The sequence below is a fragment of the Cupressus sempervirens genome, chromosome 7 (assembly GCF_028749045.1).
Source record: "Cupressus sempervirens isolate cs-2001-9-10 chromosome 7, ASM2874904v1, whole genome shotgun sequence".
NCBI classification, from domain to species: domain Eukaryota; kingdom Viridiplantae; phylum Streptophyta; class Pinopsida; order Cupressales; family Cupressaceae; genus Cupressus; species Cupressus sempervirens.
The window spans coordinates 533,505,807-533,529,148 of NC_143124.1; positions in this window are offsets into that span (position 1 = coordinate 533,505,807).

Sequence of the window (23,342 nt, forward strand, 5' to 3'; positions counted from 1 at the left end):
AATCAATTGCTTGCATTGTTTAATTAAATTAAATGACCACTAGTGCCTATGTTCACAATACCAAACACAAATTCCTCAGTGAAATAAACATTGTGCAATTATTTAGTTTCACTTTCTATATCCAATTGAATTTCACATAGACAAATAATCTTAATGAGGGTTCAGGTAAGTTCTTTGTGTTGAAGATTAATGCTATGATATTGATCTTTATCTCTGATTTTGCTATATATTGAAATTGAGATAATACCTATGTGCTATGTTTATAGCTGAAGAATATATATATGATATTATTTGAATCTCTATTATTTTTGTAGGAAGGAACTTCTATGGAATTATAAAGGTAATATTGAAGATAAGATCTATATCTAAGAGAATAGTGACATATTGATAAATGAGAGAGAATCAAACAAATTAAGAAAATCAATCTTAATCTCTTACATTGATTCAAGAAGTGAAGTGATTTGTACATGCGCTTAATATTGACCATTGTAAAAGCTTTATACAGAGATAGCAGTCAATAAGATGGGAGAAAGAAGGTAGGTTTGAAAAAAGAAGAGTAGAGCACTACATATCATATTAATACTGATAATATTAGGATATTGGCCAATTTTAATTGTCAATTTGTCAAAGAGAAGAATAAAATCTTACTAGCCAACTTAATAAAACTTAGACATTTTCGACTATAAAGAGATTTTGACCTGATAGATTTCAAAAACTTCAATCAACCAATCAAAAAGTGTCTAGGTTCTCATCAAATCCAATAAAAGACATAGAATAAGGAAAAGAATAGTATAAGATCTAAAAATATTTTTGGCATGCACTTTAAAGACCAACTTAGTTGCTTTCAAGCTTTAGCAAATCAGTGACATGAATCTCAACACTTCTTTGAAAATATTTTTATTTTAGATTTGGTTAATAATTATTTAAAAATTATTGTCTATAAAACTACAAGTTGTGAATTTATAGTTACTAATTAACAAATTAGGTGCATATGAACTTAGAATAAAAATTAGTTAAAATTAAAAAAGATGTGATGGCCTCTACTACTGCTAGCTTTGCAAATCTAGTAAATTGTAGATCCTGTCAAATTTGCCAAGGTATCATCGGAAATGTATTCACTTCCAGTGAACCAAGTATGCCTTTCCCTTCTACCAAACTCTATATTTGCATCCATAAATTAATGTGCTTTAAATTGGGTAGATTTAGGTCCATTGTCATAGATCTAGGAAGAGAAGATTAAATTTCTCTGGCACGCAAAGGAACAACCCCCCAACTAGGTTTCTTATGAGTAATGGAGCCAGATGACCAAGGAAGCAATCTAACTCCTTTCCCCCCTCCAAAATGTAGAAATGATGGATAATAAATATCAATCAAACTTGTCTTCCCAAAATTGCCAAAGGAAGGAATCCCCAACTCAAGGGCCTTTGACAACTACAAATGGCAACTAGGAAAGAGAAAAATAAGAATGGAAGGAGATCCATTTATCAAAACACTTAGTAAAATATGTTCAAAGTAGATACCACGATTTGGAATTATTTTCCCAGTGGAAAGTTCTAGGTTTAGAGGTGTGTTGTATAGAAAATTAGCATAGAAAACTCCTAGGTAATCATGTTAACTTAACAATTATAGAAAATGACTTCATATATTTGGCTTATGATATCTCAGATTCTAGAAACTAACTCCTGTATGGGGAAACCCTAGTTTTTAATGATTACCCTTTAAGTTTTTTAGAATGGATTCCCTTTCTTTGATCCAAAGAAATTGATGAAATTTGAAGTATAGAAAGCTATCCTACTTCCCAATCTTCCAATTGAATTTTTGGTTAAGGATACACTTAGGATCAAATGTAATAAATTAGGATCTTTTGTAGGAGCAATATAATTTGATATGGATTTCTCTATTCCAATTATTATAATTAAAGTATATGTAAATATTATTGATTTTAAACCTCTAAATATTAATATAAATGGTAGAATTATCTCTGTGAAGCCAAGACTTGTTGAAGTCTCTTTGGATTAGAACTAGAACTAGTTGTTTCTTTGCCTTAGGATGTTTGCAATTAGATTCACCTTGGGGCCAATCTAGATATTCAAATATCTCTTAATGAAAAGGGTGGTGGATTCTTAGTTTACCTAGTGGATTTTTTGGAGGAAGAGGAGATCAAGGAATGCTCTCCTTGTTTAAAATCAATAATCATTAAACTAGAACATGATGAGGAAGAATTCCCCTCCAGTAGGTATCTTTACAAGCAATCTCTTTTAAAGAATTAGATAAAATTATTCATGATTTAGAAGAGGATGAGGAATTGTTCAACTACTTGATCCTTGTAGAGGAAGTCCTGATGGCCTGAATTTTCACTTAGCAATAATTTTGTCAAAAATTGTGAAAATTAGGTAGAATTGTGTTTGTCATGCTTAGGGTTTTTGAAAATTGTCTTGACCCTCATAAAACCCTAAGGAAATTTTATGTTTTAAGTTTTGATGGAGTTTATTCGAAACTAATTTACAATATTTAAATAGGGATATACAAAAATTATTTCTTATATCTTTGTATCACTAAGTTTTTGAGCTAATATCAATTTTATATTTCATGACCTTTTATATCTCTTAAGTTGCGACGTTGCAAAATCTCTTTAATTATGACATCACTCTATTTTGCCTGCTAACTATGTTGAAGGTTATGAGGAGGTAAGATGGTCTATTTCTAGCTTTGTGCGACTTCACAGTGGTTACTATTAACATTCATGTTAGAGGTGCTAATGAGCAGAACAATGAAAAGTGCATGATTGCAAGTCATTTCTAGCTTAAAGGAATTCAAGTTGTGATGTTGTGATGAAGGGAAACTGTTAGTTTCAAATAGTCATCACAAGGTTGTAGGCAGAAAGCATTGAGTATATTTTAAGTTACAACCATATGAATAGAAGGAAATAATTAACAAGAATGTTATTGCAACATCGCTAGGCTAGATGATATGTCAAATTTTACAATTGCAAGGTTGTGATGGGCATAAATAGTACTCAAAGTTAAATCATCACTACATCACAAGAAGTTGGATAAACTATGAAGGTAGAGTTGTGAGGATGCAAAAGACAACAATGGTTAAGTTTTTAAGACTAGCGCATCTTTGCAAGTGGTTAAAGGAAACCTCAAGTTAAAGTAGCGATGCTGTGAAAGCCTATGATCATGCCATCATAGGCTTATCTATTGGGTTAAGAATCTAAGTTGTGAAGCAACAATAAAGAGAAAACAGTCAAGTTAAAGGGTCATCCCATGATCACATAGCTAAACCATGAAGAAAGATTATAAGTTGTGAAACCACAAAAGATATTTGAGAGTCAAGAGAAATGCTTATCACTCTTTTGCAAAGGTTTGAAGAAAAGTGACGGATTAAGTTGTGATGGAGTGATCAAATGATTAAGTAATTAAGTTCTAGACCATTGCAACATTGCTAAGGTTTATGGTTGAATCAGAGTCAAAGCTGGGAAGTGGTGAATGCTTAAGATCACACTATCATAAGGTTTAGCTGCAATTACATCTTTGATGTTGCGAGCTTGCAAAATGAACTCAAAATAGTTAAAGTTAAATTTTAGTGCAAGGTTCCAAGGTTTTTAGTCATAGTTGAGATTTTTTTTGTGAAGTTACGAAAAGAGGCAACAATAGCACAAAGCAATGATCACATCTTTATAGGTCAAAAGATATAGTTATGAAATTGAGTTGTGACATTGCAAAGGATGAAGTAGTAGTTAAAGAAAATGCATGTTAAAGTATATATCATGACTGATGGTTGCGAGGGAGAGATAAGGTAAAGATATGAAGCATCGAATCATCATTGGCAAGAAAGATGTCTAGTCATAAACTGCAGTGAGAATGTAAAATGGTGAATAAAGCGCTCATCACCAGATCATAGTGGTCAGAAGGGTAAAGTGAAATGAAGTTGTGAAGCAGTAAATAAAGGGAATTGCATCCTCATAGGCCAATCCTACCAGTTATAGAAAAGAGATGCAAGGTTGAGAGATAGTAAGAAAAGCCCTATTTGCACGGTTGCATCTAGAAATAAAGAAAGAGAAGAAACTGTGCTGAAACAACGAAAAGATGGTAATTGCATCATTGCAACTCTTAGTTGTGAAAGCATAAAATGGTTTTCAATGGCCATGTCTAAGCTAGATATAAAAGGGATAAGTTGGATGTATGAAATGTGAAAAAGCATAGATTTTTCCATCTTTTCAAAAATTGATAAGTTTTGAAGTGTGCCAAGTTAAATGCCATTAATGCCATGCTCCTATTGTAGAAATAGATAAATTTTGAAGGGCATGAAGATTTTCATTACCAGTTTCATAATTGTTTGAGTTTTCTGAGTGAATTTTAAGTTGTAGAGAAGATTTTTAGTAATTATTCTAAAAATAACATACATAATTGATTGAATTATCAAAAGGAATGGCTTAGAAAGAAGGAGAATTAATTGCACAGGCACAGATTGAAGAATCATCTTCACAAGCAAAAAGCCTTAGTTCATTTGTTGAAGAATAGATACACATTCTTCCTGGCTCCAACAATGCTCAAGCTATAAATGATCATGCATTCAGAGATCCATATGTTTTCTATTGAGATGCAAAGGTTCTAGATAGAAATGAATATGAGTTGTTTTGGTTCTTCTATAAGAATAGAATGAAGAAGGTTCCAGTCTGAAACCCTTGGGCTAGGAACTTGGGCAAGTTGATCATGCTAGAAGTATTTGTGGATGTTGACTTGGTGAAAGCTCTAATCAAATGCTATAATCTAGTAAGCAAGTCATTCCACATGATAGAAAAAAGCATCTTCCTAACCCTAGACAAAGAGATATTCGTAGAAGCATTTGATTTGGGAGGCCCAACTTTATTGCCTATTGACATTGATGAATTAACTGAGAATTTCAAGAACTAGAAGAATTTTTATATGGGCCAAGCAATGAAAAGGCATATCCCCAAGTCTCATAAAGAGAAGGAGAAATTCCAAAGAAAAAGGGAGTAGAAAGGATCATGCCTCTTGAGTTCTTCTAAATATATTTCTAGAATACCGTCTTTGGTTTGAACAAGGTCCTAGGTTTAGATGGAACCATGAATGCCTGAGGGGGACATTATTTAATGGCTCTGAACATTCAATTCCCCAACACCTATGTTGGATATGATTTGTAGCATACATAATTGAAAATATGCATGAGGAGATCACTATTGTTCAGCAAGGACAATTGGAGGATTTTAGATTCCCTCATTATTCAATGATCATGGATATGATCTTGTTCAAGAACATTGATTCATTTGATTAGAGCTTCTTTAAGTCCATATAGGAGTGGGGAGAAAGATTACCAGTAAAAAGGTGGACAAGGTTATGGAAAAATTTCTACCCCTATTCAAATGTCATTTCTTTTTATAATGATTTTTTCCATCTTGTGTTAAAAATGATAGGAATAATATTTTAAAGAATTCCTAGAAGTGTTAGAAAGGTTATTAAACCTAAAAGGTGTTTTGATGTTGGTAAAAAATTAACTCATGATTGGGGAAGTGTCTTTTTGTTTGAGGAGTATACTATTATCAGGATTTTTTGGATGTCCTCAGCCACCCCACATTTTTCCCAAATATGTCCTTGAGAGACTAGGGTTTGTAGAAGTGTTTTGGCAACTGATTTCATCGAATAGAGAATATCTAGGCAAAATTTTCAAGAATGGAAATTCTTTTATAGATGCACCAAGGTGGGAGCCTTTGAGATAGGAAATAATGTCATTGAGGAAAATAATGCCTATTTGAGAGGTTATAAGTTGCCAACTAGACCAACCAAGACATATGAACCCTGCAATGTAGTCAGACATGCCTTAAAAAACATGAGAGGATATAACCTACCTCCTACAAAACCTATGTGGGAAGAGGATGTCATTGTTGACAAGTTAAATGAGGATGTCTCTAGGGAGAGGATGAATAAGTATAGAGATATTGTTAGCTTTGAGTAGGAAATGAGAAAATAAGATCCATCCTTCAAGGGATTCTATCCTGAAGAAGACTATTGGTAAAAAATTGGACAAGTGTATAAGAAATTTTAATGAGATTTCAACACAAGTCCTTGAAAAAATTAGGAAGAAGGTTGATCCTAATTATTATAATGAAGACATAGTAGTTGAAGTTACTAATGATGAAGAGGATCATCCTGAGAGCTCAGAATGGGTAGAGCAAACAAACAAGAAACAAAAGATGGTGGAAGTGCCACATAAGTCTTGGCAAAAGGCCCTATAAATTTTGCCAAGGGGTAGCCAATACTTTGATGATATTAGAAGGAGATATTTGGTATCTCAAGCATCTAAGGATGAACAAAGGGCTAGGAAGCTCAATTGCAAGTCTAGATGATTAGGGATAGAATCATAGAAGCAACTGAGTTCATGAGTGATAACAATTTCATTAAAACTAAAGAGTTCAAAAGATTCTTATTTAAATTGAAACGAAATGAGTTCTCTCTACAGATGAAGCCAGGGGACTCTAATGAGGTAGTTACTGAAATTGTTCAAAAATTACAAGAATATGACCCTGCCATTGAAATCCTTACTTTGGAAGAAGTAAGAGAATTGGTGAGAAGAAGTGGAATGATTGTCTTCCTTAGATGGGCCATAAGTTCATCTTTTCTATTAGAACAAATGAGAAGAAAAGATAAGTCTATCTCATTTGAAGATGAAAACTAGCTCGAAGAGCTAAGAGGCTATGGATATAGCATTGATGCCTAGATAATGGCATTATGGAGTTTAGCTCTAGAGGACTAGAAGCCTAATCTAATGGAAATCAAGGAATCCCTAAGGGGGAATGTTATTTTTTTGAATGTACATTCCACCTCTAGCAGCCAAATTTATGGGATGCACACTTCAGTGGCTCTATTGGGTAAAAAAAAGATGGATAGCCTTCAAGAAAAATTGTAGGGAGCTTATGAGAGATACATTAAAACCAAAAGTAGATATAAGAGATGAATAAGATATATATCTTGGAGCAAAAGGTCCTCAAGCTATAAATTGAGGTAGAAACATTGAAGAACACTGTTAGAAAAACTATATAAATCCAAGATAGAGGTGTGCACATGGAAGGCCAAGTACTTGAAATAGGGGAAGCATTAGGCCAGACATGGAGATAGATGAAGAAGATTTGGAATTAGGGAAGGAGATAGAGATAAGAATAATCAAGAACTTTCTGATTCATAAAATAAATACACTAAAACTAGTATCCTAGAATGTGCATAGCAACTATCTTGTGTTGTAAGGAGACAAATACATGTGCTCAAAGGTTTTTTCCTTATTGTCTCCAAATTTTACCACGTGGGGTCCATATTCCCAATTTTTTGACAATCTTATACCTCTATTGGCTCAAAAGAAAGATTTGCCAAAGGTACTGATTGTAGGTACTAGAAAAATGATAATTAAGGTGAGGGATTGGAGTGGTTTATTTAATGGAAAGTTATAGATGATATAGAATAAGATGAAGAAAATTGCCACAAGGACACCCAATTTGATAGAAAGTTAAGAACTAGGTGGAATGGTCAGCATCTTTTGATAGCATTTTGAACCACCCTATATTCTTAACATATTGTAATAATGAGGCAAGTGTGGTAGTAGTTTATGATTTCATTGACATGCTCTACAAGTTAGAGTTAGAAATGTCAAAAGTATCTGCAAAGGTTAAGGCAATAACAAATCTCAAGTGGAATAAATGCCTTGAGGAGTTAGATACAATTAGGGATGTTACCTGGCCTTATATAGATACAAATGTTGCCATCTAGGAGGTTATTGCAGACATCAAGGTTCTACCATCAGTTGACAGTGACTAGGAAAATAAAGGATGTAGTTAGAGGCAGAGGAGACAAGAGAAAGGAAAGGAAAGTGATAGGAGGTTGAAGAATGCCACCTGCCAATTTTGTAATTGCATCCAGTTTTTGATCAAGTGCAAAGAATGTTTATATTGTAATAAAAGATATAATATCTTTGTATTTATTTCCCAATAGAATTTTGACATGTGTCCTCCCATCTAAAGCTTTTTGCAATCCTTTCCATAAAAGGTTTTCCAAGACATGGAGTTGAGGTCCAAAATCTGTATAATTTTAAGTGTTATGCTATTTTGCAGTCGGTCTAGTTAGCTTTTGTATCAATGTTATATGTTGTATTTAGTTTTTCCAATATAGGAATAGTAGTGAATATTGAATGACATTCTATCATATTCTAAGTTATTCTTGAGTTATACTAGTAATTATATGATTTTAAAAGAGGATTAATACAAAGGAAAGTTCTACCATATCTGTGTCTCTAAATTTTGTCTCCATTTTCATATGTTGGTTATGTTGGGATTGAATGAGCAAGGTTCATACAATTTAATGCAACTAGGATAGGTTCTATATAAATTTGCTATTGCTTTTAATTCAAAGAATTAAGTAAGTGCTTCAATGAATTGAGAGGATTTCTAGTCATATGAGAGGGATATTCATAAGAATGGGGTTTAGGGTTAACTACTGATTATTTAGTTATAAAGCAATTAAATACGTCAAGTTTTGCTGGTTAGACTCTGTGTAGTAATGGATAAGGCACTGGTCATCAGTTTAGATGCATATTGAAGAGTTCATATGGTTGCACAAAGCACAAATTTAAAAAAAAATCAACTTTTACTTTTCTGTATGAAGAAATAAATTGCTGGTCAATAGTTATTTGCAATAGTATTCTATGTGTTATAATTAACTACTGTAATCAAGAAGTTATTACAAAGTTAAGAAGAATTGTAACCATTTCTACTATAGGGGATATATCTAAAGAAAATGCAAGTGAGTGAGTTCTAAAGAACTAATCAAGTCATTTCATCCCTAAGGTGCACCCACCTTGGTCTTATAGAGCGTAAAGTGTAGAAAATCCTGTGATTTTGTTATTGTTGGTCCAAATCTGAACAGCTTTTAGATGAATATAGGAAGTAGCTAATCCTTAGAATGATTTTTGTCCTCATCATCCTGGTATTAGGTTCTCTGTAACTTGATAGTTTTGAACACCAACAAGTCCCATGTGAGACTTTAGAATGAAAAGAAACAGAATTCCATATGCTAATTGAAGCCCTTAACAATATGGTAGTGAATGATCTAATGAATCAGTTTTTGGATAAGATCTATGTGAGGAGGAAGTGAAGTTACAAAAATCTACTCTAATTTCTAAGGTTATAGAAGATCAAAGGGAAGAGGTGATACTCCCTTCCACTCATAAGGAAGTCTTAGGATTTGATAACCAAGAGGAGTTGGCCAAGGAAAATCTTGGCCCTCTAGAGTTAGGAACTTCCCTTCCAAGTAGATAGTCTCTTGATTGTGCAAAAGTTATGATGAAGCAAGGACAAAAATCCTTGCAAGATTTCCATCCAAAGATGGGTAAGCCAAGCGTCAGGTTAAAATCACCAATTTTATTCATGCACAGAAGGGGATGGTCCTTCCCATGGCTTTGTGAATATCATTACATGGAATGTTAGGGGCCTCAATGCCCCTAACTATTGGAAGTATATTGGTAAAGTAAGATACTGAGAGGAGGGTGAATTAGGATCTGTAAAACTTTTAACTCTTTGAAACAAATCAAATGCATTCACCATTAACCCATCTCATATCAATATCATGAATCATATAGCCATAAATTGAAATAGATCTAACTATACATCACATGCATAGGCATGAAAATAAATGTAAACAAATAACATAAAAGTTGGTTATCTAGAAACCCAACAAGGTGAAGGTAAAATTGGGGTGGGGATGACACCCACAAATCTTCACCACTGCAACAAAAAGTTGTCTATTAAGGCTACAATGTTTGATCACTTTTGGTGATATACCCTATGAGAGGTATTCCCTGTTAAGAACTTACAAGACTTATTCAATCTACCTAGATTAAAGGATTTAAAACTACAATTAAGTAAGAACTTTATTAGGAGATTTACATAGGCCTATTAGAACCACTATATTAAGAGATTTACCTTGATTCACTTGTTAGAATGTATCAGTACCCAATTCTCCAATTTGCACTCTATTTGTAGATTAAAAATATTCTCTTTTTAGTTATGATCAGATCTCCTTATCTAATATACTTTGTTATGTCCTTCACTTCTAGGTTTCTCTTTGATCTTTGCTTCTAATCATCAAACATAGCCTTCCTTTTTTCATACACTTGACTCTTAAATATCTCCTTTCTCTCTCTCTCTCTCTCTCTCACACACACACACACACACACACACACACACACACACACACACACACACACACATTTAGGGTTTTGAAACCTCCTTAACCATTTGGAGAAGTTTCTAGATCATGATCAATGATCCAAATTTCTTCCTTGTCACTTAGTCCTTTCAATTTTCTAATTGGCTAATCACCTTGCATAGGGATCAATGATCACTGATAAAGTACGTAAACAAATCCTTAGTTTTCCCTCCAATCTTTGAATCATGTATAGAAGTTGGCCAAAATGGTTCACATAAGTGTTTGTGCCATATTAAACACATATAATTAAAATGGTTTACTCTAGACTTGAATTCCTTGATGCTTGGTCACAATTGATACTCATGCTGTTACTCAACTTTTATATGCTTGACACTGTTTGTGAAAGTCACCATGACCTAACTTTACTTTTCTTGGCATCTATTGACTTCAAATTGACTTGACATAAAGTGGCACTTGGAGCATACTGGGGTGCTTAAAAACCTAAGACTTGCTTGGCTTGTAACAAGATGTAAAATGTCCAAATACATTATTCAACCTTCATTGGGTGCCTTGGTTAAAGTGATGATTGACCAACTCTGCCTAGGAAATGACTAAGTGTTTGACACTGATAGTCCACATGACTTGGAGATCAAAAATCTCTCCCATTGACATTAGTGAAAAAACACTTTGTCATGACTTATCATTACACTCAAAAATTATAAAATAACACTCGCCCTTAGACTATGACTCAGTCTATATATATCATATATACATGTCTCCAAAAATGAGTAATATTACATTGTTATACCTTTGATCTTCTAGCTTTATCTATTCTTGCTGTCTTCCTTCTTCTTGTTTCCCCTTTAAATATATGACATGATTACTATTTTCCCCTTATTTTTATCACTCATGGCTTCGGGTTAATTGGGGTCAAATTATACTTGTCCAAAAATAGTTTATGAATATGTAAAATCATTGTCAATGTGTGATCCCAACTAGATCTAACATATTCCAAAACTTGTATCTTGATCTCTAGTTGAGTAGCTAGATCCACTAAACTGTTTGTAGTTGAGAGATGCATATCTCTCTGTACTAAATCCTTTGTAGTTGTTAGTTCTTTTTACATCACCTCCAAATGAGGTATCAAAATATATTAGATAAAGATCATTTTTTTTCTCTCATGTTATAATCTTTATCCATTAACTCGACTAATCTCCCTTGTGCAAAATTCAATCTGTTGAAATGAATGGAGCTTGAACTTGCATCCATGATCAAAGAATGTCTAGTTGACTTCAAATATGACTGAAGCTTATTGATAGATTGCTGATTCTCCTTAGTGAACAATCAACATCACAAAGCTTCTTATACAAAGAACAAACATTTTGTATAACTTCCTCTAAATTATGTACAAGGGTGGAAAGTCCAACTTGTTTAGTAGTAATTTCTATTGAAACTTTCTCCAAAATGTTGGTCTCAAATTTCTTTTCAGACTACCTCATGAGCTTTTCATTTTCCTTAATATCATCATTATTGAATTTCTTAGCAATATGAACTAATTGATCTAGGATACGTGTCTACTCATTAACATTAAGAATCTCAAATGCATCAACAAAAAAATCTTGTATTTCATGCAATACTCACCTTTACTGATGTTGTCTTCTTAGTTCCTCTTTCTTTATCTTCCTCTTTAATAGTTATTGCAATATTTTAATTTGGTCAAATATTATTGTCTTAGGATCATGCATAGGAATTACGATGCCCTCATCTAGTGTCATTGGTTTTCTAGATGAATTGACCTTTTTCTTCATCTTCTTTTCCCTAGGTGTGTTGGAGCTTGGTAGTGATATCTATAATGGAGTCATTTCAAAACTCGGCCTCAACATCTTTTGGCTATTGATGCAATCTACTTTGGAGTAGATAACACCTACTAATTAGGTATAGAAATTGCTTCTATTCCAGATAGTGTAGAAGGAACTACACTCGGTAGTTGAACCAATGCCTAAACTTCCACTTACTCTTTTGGTTCTTGTGCTTCCTTGGTCCTTTATTGCACAACCTCCTTTTTTACCTCAACATGAGGTCCTAAGAAATCAATTGTAGAGTTATATGCTTTCTCTTTCTCTTTGCCTTCTTTTTTCAATGACAAGATTGGCCATAGACATTGGATGCAAAATTGTAATAATTGGCTTTCCTTGTTCCTCGACACTTACATCTTGCCAACCCTTCTCCTCAATTGTCACTATTGAATGAATAGGTGCTAAATCCATAGTTTCTGCATTCTCAATCCTTGGATAATCATTAATTTGTATCTACATTGGATTAATGCATGGTAGAAGGTCTCTAGGATTGCATTGATGAATACTTCATTCTTGAGTTCTTCCTCAGTTAAGACATTAATATTTGTTTGTACTTCCTTTGGTATGTCTTAAATAGTGAAAACATCTTGTTGTTCACTTTCCTCTACCTTTCTCCTAATTTATTCCTCAAGATTATCTAGATAATCATAATATTCCTTATTGTCCAATTCTACTTCTACTTCTCCCTCCTCCCTTTTTTCTATTGTTGTTAAGGCTAACAACCCAATTCCTTCTTCCAAAATAAGATGCTTTCTTACACTAAATCTTCTATTTTATTTTTTAAAATTTTACAATCCCTTGTCTTGGGCACAAACTTCTTGGCAAAATCCCTTAGGGATACACACATGTGTGTTTTCCCTAAATCTAACATAGTCTAGGCTAATGTGGTTTCTATTATTTTCCTTTTAGTAGACAATGCCCATTTCCACTTTGTATCCATCTTATTGTATAATTCTTCAAGGATTACCATAGCCAATTCTATAGATGCATATTTAGATTTTATCAGCATATCTAGCACTACTTAATCAACCTTTTTTTAATCAATCCCCTCTAAAGAATCATATTTAACATGTTTGAAAGTTAAAATTTCTTTTGAATTTATGATATTATCACATACCTAATCAATATCTTAGGGAGGTTGCTTGGAAACAATTTAAAACTTTCTCATATCATCTGATTCAATTCTATCTCCTTCATCCTCTTCATCATTAGGCATAACCACATGTTTCCTCCTTGATTTCTTCTTTTGACCCTACTTGATCCCTTTGGCTACTTGTTTCCTTTTTAGTGGGGAGTTTCCCTTAATTGGGTTAGTTATCTTTGCTATCCCTTTCTTTTGCTCTACAGCTACAAGAGATGCTGCCTTAGATCCTTAACTTGTTACTCTTCTCTAAGGTGTTTAGGAGGAAGGTGTAACACCTTTCTTTAGATTCCTCTTTAGCTTAGGATCTACAATAACTATTTTCTTCTATTGTGATTCCTTAGGCTCGGAAACCACCAATTATTTTCCTTTTGTCACATCTACTTCATCTTCACCAATTTCCTCATCTTCCCCTTTACCTTATGTAATTTGTAGGGGTTGCTTGCCATGTTTTTTTTCAAGATTTGCAACCATTTTCTTTCTTTTCCTATCCATCTTGGGTACTTTAGTTTTCATAAGAATCTTGATCTTTGTTGAACCATAGGTACCGAATAGTTTGACATTCTTATCTATCTTTGCTAAAAGAAAGGATGTCATTGCTATAGATATCTCATCAATGTTTACTTCATATTGCATAGGCCTTAGCCATGTAACCCTTGGTAATACAACTTGTGCATAAGTATAGTTAGTGTCCACCATGAAGAAAATTCCATCATAATAATGATCAACAACTAACTTAGGGATCCTCATTTTGTTCTTCAGTTTACCTTTAAACTCATCCAAGTATCCAACCAAAATAGCATGAAAAATTTCTCCCAATTTATTAATGTAACCATTGATTTACTTGGTTACTGGTTTGGTCTTATCCCACAACTTCTCCAATAGTAGAGAATGAATTTTGCACATAGAAGAATATAAACATTAGGAGTGATCCAAACTTACATGAAATATTTTTAGCCTTTCTAATGGCTCCAAAATTCTTAGCTAACTAGATCAATTATAGCTCAACAAGATCATAACTATGGTCCTTCTTCACAATCTTATATCCCAAGTCCACTACAATGCATGACACACTGTTTAGGCAGCTTGACTGATAGAATTTGTGTGCAATTACATATATTGCAAATTTAATAATAGGATTGATAATTTTATCTATAGACATTCCCCAACCATTCCATTTGGCCTTTGTCTATTCTTCAATAACGTTCTTGGCTGAGCATCTCATGGTTTTTACTTGATCTAGGGTAGGTTACTCGGTCACTCCATGAATTATTATCTTTGTTATATTAACTAGTCCATTCTCTAGCCACATTTTCATGTCATGTACCCCACTCAAAATAATTTTTATCCACTCAACTTTGAACACCTTGGGAAAAACTAGGGCACGAGTAAGCCCTTTCTTAGTAATAATTCTATTCTCCACTTTCTGAACTCCATTCTCACATAGTTTATCATAGGAACTTTTGAGTTTAAAATCTCCAATCTCCCCTATCTACAGTCATGCACCATGATAGCTCTGGGAGGAATCAATGAAAAAGCACCATATGCATCACTAATAATTTTAATATCTGGACATGCCCTATATTTTGGTGGGGGACATTAATTGTTCCTCATAATCTGTGCATTATTGTCTTTCAAAACTTCCTTTCCACATCTAAATGCATGTGATTCCATTTTGAACTAGTGTTTCAAAAATAATATAACAACTTCACAAAAACAATAGAACTTGGTTCACAAACTTCACTTACTTCTCTTCATAATTTACCAACATGTTGTAGAATCACACAAAATTTTGCACAAATTGCTCTTTCAATCGCCTTTGAATTGCCCTATAGGTTCTTTGATCACTTGATGAGTAAAAATGATCTTAAAAATTTTCTATATAGCTTCAAACAATTGAATTAGGTCTTCAATAAATGCTTCATGCTATGGTGGGTGCAATACAACTAGCTCAACATCAACATAGAACTCGATTATTGTAACACATTCCTTCCATCACTCGATCATGTCCATTAATCAATCTTCATTATTTTATCATGTTTGGCATGTTCTACATATCAACTTGGTCTATATGGGAGCCCAATTCACATAGCAATACTCAGTCACTATAGACACTAATACATATACTCAACATCAATTGTGCATATGATTTATTTTCTTAGTTCTTACTTTAAATTTTCCCTAGTGCATCTTTATTCATTCATATATGGGCTTTTAACACATCTTATGTTAGGAACTAGTGTCAAATGTAGTAGTCAAATGTATAGTTCCTTACATACCTTCTCACTTAGTTAGAAGTAGTGTGATCACCTAATCCATTGGACTAAGTGACCTCAATTTCACTAGTCCACTATTACCTTCTGTTTCCTTCTTTCTCTAGGTTTAATTCTTCTCATTTCTTGTTTGTGCTATATCAACTTTTCCTTTTTCTTTGAATTGTTCTTTGCTAGGTGTTGGTACTCAGGTCTTGTAGTTCTTTCTTACATGTCCAATCTTATGACAACTAAAACTAACCCAACTTCCATTCATCCAACTCTCGACTTTGCCTCTAAAATGTTTTCTAATACAATTTTCTGCATTATGTCCATATTCACCACAATAATGACAACTGTACCATGTGTTGTAATCCTAATTATAAGAGTTACCTTGTTTGGATGCATTTGTTTTCCTTTTGGTTGTCCAGTTGGATTTTTCCTTGGATCTTCATTCTTGATCTCTATGTCCATATTTCTGACAATTGTAGAAATGACTTTCAAATCTAGGTGCTACTACTGTATTGCTTGCCTTTTACTAGCATTTATATGCTTGGTGTCCTTGTTTCTTGTAGTTAAAACAATGTCCATTGAACTTTGGTTTAAGATTCTGCTTACCATTCTTGCTTATGTAGATATTTGTTGTATGTCCTAGTTTCCCACAGTGATGACATGTAGGTTTGCTATGTTTTGGATTTGCATTCCTTTGTTCTCCATTCTTTAGTGGATGATATGTGCTTGGTATATCATAGTCCAAAGGTGTCATTAATATTCTTGGTGATCTCATTAGTTCTTCAAAGTATCTTATAGCCTCATTGGGCTTATTCATCCTTTTAATGAGTTCCTTTTTAGATCTTAACTCATTCCCCAATTGATCATTTTGCGATCTCTAATTTTCCATCTCTATGTCCTTCCTATTTAGTTATTGATTTGCAAGTAGCAGTTGATTCACCATGTCCAACTGGTTATTTGTGATATTTTGCACATCAGATATCCTTTCATCAAGTTTGATAGCCATTTGTCTCTTATCTTCTTCTTCAACTTTCTTTTCTATTCAATTAGTTGACATAGTCTTACTAATTGGATTTCATATTCTCTTTTTAGTTATTTGAGTTCTTTATTCAAAAAGTTGTTCTTCTCTAATAGGTTTTCTATAACTGCATCACTTTCACTAGAATTTCCATTTTCAAGTAGTCCTTTAGTGTCTTCTCCTTAATAAAGTGTATCATTTTGTTGAATAGAAAAATATTTCCTTTTCTTTAAGGATCTCCTTAAATCATCTCTTGCTACTACAATATGATTTGATGTCAAGTTTTTGATTCTAAAATACTTTTCCAAATTGTAAGCATCTATCTCCAAGATCTCAACTCTCAAGTTGTTAGACTTCTTCTAAGAGAACAAAGCTCCGATACAAATTGTTGGAAGTCTTTTGGAAAAGTAAGATACTAAGAGGGAAGGGGGTGAATCAAGATATATAAAGCTTTAATTCTTTGAAATAAATCAAATGCATTCACCATTAAACCATCTTATATTAGCATAATGAATCATATAACCATAAATTGAAATAGATCTAACTATCCATCACATGCACAACCATGAAAATAAATGTAAACACCTAACACAACTTTGTTATCCATAAACCCTCCAAGGTGAAGGTAAAACTGGGGTGGGGAGACATTGAAAAATCTTCACTACTATCGTAATAAAGTGTGCATGTAAAGGCTACAATGTTTTATTACTTATGGTGATTATTGTGGTCTCACAAAGCATGCCCCATTTCTCTTAGAAATGGGGAACCCCTAGTAATTTTTTTCTACCAGACTCCTAGTTTGGGGTCTGGGTCACTTTAGGACTCCCCTAAGACTCTAGGTCAAGCCCCAATATTTGACTAGGGAAGTCTAGAGAGTTAGGATTTTGAGAAAAATGAAGCTTTTTTAAGTTTTCATGTTCTTGAGTGCGTACTAGCACACTAGTGTACAAGTGTGCACTCCATCTACACTTGTGAAGGTACGCACCCACTAAGATGCACACTGGGGCTCAACATCTATATAAGACCCCAAGCCCCCTATTCCCATTCATTCACTCTCCACTCTCAAACATTTCCATAGCCTAACACATCCTAGCCTGCACACCTTCTCAAAGACCTAAGACACTAAGACACCATGAAGGTGCACATGTGAACACCTTCCTTTATACTTAACGCACAACTAAAACAACTAATGCAAAAACTTTGAAATTATAAAGGTGCACATATGCACACCTTTGGAAGGTGTTTAGGTGCACAAATTTATGTTTAAAATAAAAATAAAGCCTAAGTCCCTTGCCCCTAGTTGCACATGCACTACACATGCCCGTAGCTGCACACATGCACAACTATGAACAAAAAGGTTATTTCAAGGCTAAATGAACACACTAGTATACCTATGAGGGTGCACTAGGTGTGCTAAAGTCCATTTCAGGGTATTTGGGGGGGAATTTAATTGTTTTGATTATATTATGATGAATTTTGACCAGTGTTGGAGTAAATTAGGGCTTGTTTTAGGTTAAATTTTAACTTTTCAAACTAATGTTTCCTTTCTTATGCTAATAAGATGGCATCATCATCCTCTTCAATTGAGGTAAAAATAACTTTGAAACCCATAGTATTCAAGTACCATGGTTCACCAAGGAAATCTCAATTTCAAGATGAGCATGCTAAGATTAGAGACACAAAACTTGTGCATATAAACTGGAACAACTTCCTCACAATTTATAACAAGCCTCAGGAACTATCTGTAATGGTGTTAGCACTTATCCAATTTGGCCTTGTTAACATGACATCACATCCAACATCCATCTAGTCTTCAAAACTCATAATGACTCTTGCAAAAAATTATGTGATTGAAAGAAGGTCATCAAGAGTGTTACAAGAGAGATAGTCCTAGACCTCTGGCCCAAAAATATTGAGAAGGTATTCCATCTTCCTAGAGCTGACCAATATCTGAAGATAACATATGAAAGAGTAGAAAGATGGTATCAGGAGAACAATTCAATCTTCCTTCCTGATAGACAAAACAAAAATAGGCCATAGAGTTAGCAAAGTGGACATGAATAGGGGTTATATAAAGGATAACATTGGATATGCAATTGTACTTTTGACCAAGGTCATGGGACTTTCTGCAAGAAGAAACCTTCACATATGGATGGTCCACTTTATTGAAACCATTAGGATGACAAAGATGCCAATGGATTGGGCTACTATCCTTAGTGATGATTTGCATGAGCAACTTGTAGTAGTGAAAACTAATCCAAGGTTCTATATGACATCATATATGGTGTACTTATTGGTGGCAAGAACCATAGATTACCCAGGCCTCTACAAGAAAGGGAGCATGTAGGATGCTAATGCTTTTCCCTATGCAGTGTATCCATAATTAGTGAAATAGAAACTCTCAGAGAAGAGTGTGGAATATAGGGTGGTGAATGATGACTTCATCTTCACAATCATTAGATTTATTGAAGGTGATTATGCAAAAAGGATGTCAGTAGAAATAGTGGCTAGGATCATAGAGATCAATACTTACTACATTTAGTTTAAAACATTCATCTATATTAGGGTAGATGGTACTTTATAAAACCCGAAGAAGCTCCCAAGATATATGTCAGATAGGCTCATTCTTTTGGAGATTGTATGCTAGCTCACTTATGCATACAAAAGAATGAGAATACAACATAAGAAGACATGGGTATGGCTCATTACAATCAACACTTTCGAGATGAAGCAAAATCAAAACATTGTCACTTTTGATTCTGAATGAGATCAATATCCCTTAGAAGAGTACAACTCCACTCACCCCTACTTTGACAACATCGGGATGGTACAACATTTGGTAGGGAAGTAGTTTATACATGAGGATGCATTAGAAGACCATTGGATGAATGCAATAGATGAATATGATATCTATATAAAGGATTATTGTAGGATGACTCTATACTTGGTAGAAAAGGTGTTGAAAATAAAGATCCCTCTAAAGAATGTGAAAAAATATTTATTAGATATCTTGGATCCTTTATACAATAGGGACAAGATCTATGACTGACCTATAATAAATGCAAAAATAGGGAGAGAGGAGAATGCATATATCAATCATCAGGCTAGGAATATAGTCCAATTAATGAAGGAATGGATCAAGAAATATTTTAGATTGGATCCAGTTCCTTAGTCTATTCCCCTACAAGCCATTACACATCCAATCAAAGGAAAGGGTGCATTAGTAACATTTCCAACCTTCCCTGCTCAATCCCAAGTAAGGCTGGAATGATAAACCAAAATGAGAGGGAGGTTGAGTATGTCAAGGCTGATAATGGCACAAACAAAAGGAAAAGAGTACCTATAAAGGAAAAGAAACAAATGACTCAAGCACAAGTGCCTCAACCTAAACAAGCAAAGCCAAAAGAAAATCTAAAGTATGAGAGCCTATTCAAGAGTTTGAGCAAGAGCCACAAGCACCTCTACATGGAGAATATGTACAAAATGAACAAGTACAAGATGAATAGGTAGAGCAAGGATAGCTAGAGGAGAAAAGGGTATACTGCCAATGGCTACACAAGAGGAAGAAGCCTTCCTCTTAGCTCCCAAAAGGGCAAGGATTGAATCAACTATGGTGAAAACAAAAAGGAGAAGATTAAAGAAGAAGAACACTCCACCCCTACACATTCCTGAGACAATCTTAGAAGTCAAGGCATAAGAAGAAGAAGGGGAGCAGATTGAATATGTCCCCCTAAGTCAAAGCATCTACTCAACAAAGGAAATAGAGGATGAGAGAAGAAGAAGTTTAATAATGACACCTCCATCTACTTCAAAAGAACCTATTCATGTATCTATATCAGAAGATGAGCAACAATGGTGGATAGGTGACATGGAGGGTCAAGAAACTGATGTCTTTGACTTCTCTAATTTTGACATCATGCAGTTGGACACTGAGATGGTGGGAGAAAAGATAAGAGATATTCCCATGAGTGCTATATTAGGAGAGGACTAGAATCAATTTTCGTCTCTACCTTAAGGACCTCTGGGATTTTTTCCACCACCATTTCAAGACTTAACATTTTTGGATAAAGGTCGAGTAACTCCACTTCCTTAGGCCACATAAATAGAAGAACAGTTGACAAAGAAAAAGGAGCCCCAACAACTGCATGCTAATGAAGTATTTGAGGAAGGGAAAATACTTGAACAGCTCAAAAAAATCCTCATGATACAAAGGCTAGGACCTAACCCAACCAAATACAAAGACTCCAATTGTAGATCTTTCTCAATGAGAAAAGACTCTAGAGAGGAATGATAAGGGAAAGGGGCTTGCAATAGAAATAACTTCTTCAACAAAATATATATCTCTCGCAGCACACTAACATAGTTGAAGAGAGAAGTCATGTTCCACCAGAAAGGTAGTTGGACCTGATAGTTGAAGAGGAAATGAAGGAATTAGTGAAAGCACTCAAGAAGCCTAAGCTATCTACGAGTGATGCATAAATATTGGCCTTCATAATGAAGAACCAAGATAAGGACTTACTTGCACATATTGCCATTCCTCCTCCACATGTTGACACCATGGAATTGACCCCTAAAGTTTACCAAATCAAGGAGATTATGTTGGGAAGGCCCATGGTAGACATGACAAAAATAATGATCACTATGTGCATGACGAAGGTGTTTAGGAATATGGACTGAGATGAGTCCGAGTGGAAAGCACTGAGGAAGCAAAATGAGATATTAAGAGGCTATCTTCATGAAATTGTGGGCTCTATAGACTTGGATAATCCAAAGATTACTCTTGTTGTGATATTAGAGAGGAAAGGGATGAGAATAGTACAATTAGACCCATTTTTGGAGGCATGTCAGCAATGACGTGACATTTTTGAAGAGAAAGGTGTGTAGATAATATAGGGTAATTTGAACTTGTTGCACAAAATTTAGTCAAGTGTGGATAAACTAGTATCCATAGTGAACCAAGATTTTGGGTTAATGGATAAGGTACATGCCTAGGATAAAGGCCTATAAGCATTGACATCAATAAAAGGTCAAAGGTATCATACATTGATAGAAGTATATAGAATTGAGGAGCTCGATAAGTTAAATGACTAGATTGGGAATATATCAGCCAAAAATAAAGTCGTGGATGAACTACACATAGATATTCAGAAGATAAGAGACCAAACTCAAGAGAAAATTTTGGAAGCGGAGAGGTACTACACTACCTTTAGCCTTGAGATTTTTGAGGATGAGTCAAAGACCAAGCTTTTTGTAGTGCAAGTAGTAATTCAATAGTTGAAAGGTACATTTGAAGTAGCTTCATCAAAAGATGACATTAGACAAGCCTTCAAGATTGAGGAAGCACTATTGGAGCTAGACACCAAGCTTGAAGATTTTGTAGAAACAAGGGTTGAAGTAGGTAATTTTGAGCATTCATTTTGCACGAGGTCAACGACAGGAATCCATTGCGTAATTCCTCTCTTGAAAAGCAAACCTTTTAAGGATCCACTCCAAGGTTCAGTATTTGTCTTGTGACATACCAAAATCCACTCAGTAGAAGATAAATGTGAGTGTTCATAAGGAGGCCTTTGCTGGTTCGAAAAGTCTTTTATCTTAGAATCAAAGTGAATCTGTCCGCTATCTCAAAATATCACACCAATAGAAAAATGTTTTTGTATTTTCTATTTTTCAATGAATGCAACTCTAACAATGCAACTACTATGAGGTCCTATTCTAAAAAGGGGTTAGCAAAGAAAATAATGAAAATGAAAGCAAAATAATGTGAAATCAAATGACTTGAAATTGAAATTCCTAAATGGACATAACCTATAGAACACAACACGCTGCGAGTAAAACCTTCGAAGAAATCGGTAGGAAACCAATGAAAATAGGAGAAATGCTTCCTAGAATCCATTGATGCAATCGTCAATGAGAATCTTTAACAAATTGAATGATGTTTCACTCTTCATCAAATTTCAAGGCCATGGAAAGTGTGCTCATGCGAGGCAAAAAGCTATGTAGACACAAATCGAGTGATCTCTTCTCAAGCTCATTACATTAGTGGAATTCATATATCTGTAGCAAACACCAAAACTAAAAGATTGCACAACCAAAAACAACAAAATAAACCTTTGGCTCAATCAAAATCTCATGAATAAAATCCACAAAACAATGACACATTCAGGCAATAATAACTACACTCCGAATGCTAGCACCAAAAGCATAATTTTATTGCATAATAATGGTGGCCCTGATTACATATTACAATAGGGTATTTATAATAAATTGTCTCCTCAATTTGTGTTGAGAGTGAGAGATATCTTCATGCAATAAGATGCTTCTAAACTAATAGAACAAACTAATTATATACAAACTACCTATCTAACTGGTGCTTAGTAGGACTCCATCCATTTTATATTCATTAATCGGATGCATGAGCCATTGCATGTTAAAAAATAAAGAAATTATGAGAGAAAATCATGCAAAAGCTCCAAGTTGAAGTGGAAGTGTTTGGAGATGCCAAAATTAGAAACTGATCCTTCACAGGGTGTTAGTCGGACTTAAATTATCGTTAGAATGTGTTTCCAATGCATGAAAAGCTCTATTTTTGGAACTAATAGTTAACTATCGGTGCACCTCTAGAATTGCAGAGCTGTGAAGTTGCAGACCTGTGTATATGCAAAGCTGCAAACCTATGAAGTTGTAGAGCTATGAAGCTGTGGACCTCGACTGGGTCAAAATATCTCAAAATTTCACTAAGTGTTGAAACTAAAATTTTGGCATCTGGGTTTTGTTCTTCTTCATCCCAAAGGTATGTTTGGATGTTTGCCCTTGAATTTCTCTATAATCTCATTGATTTTGGCCACATGT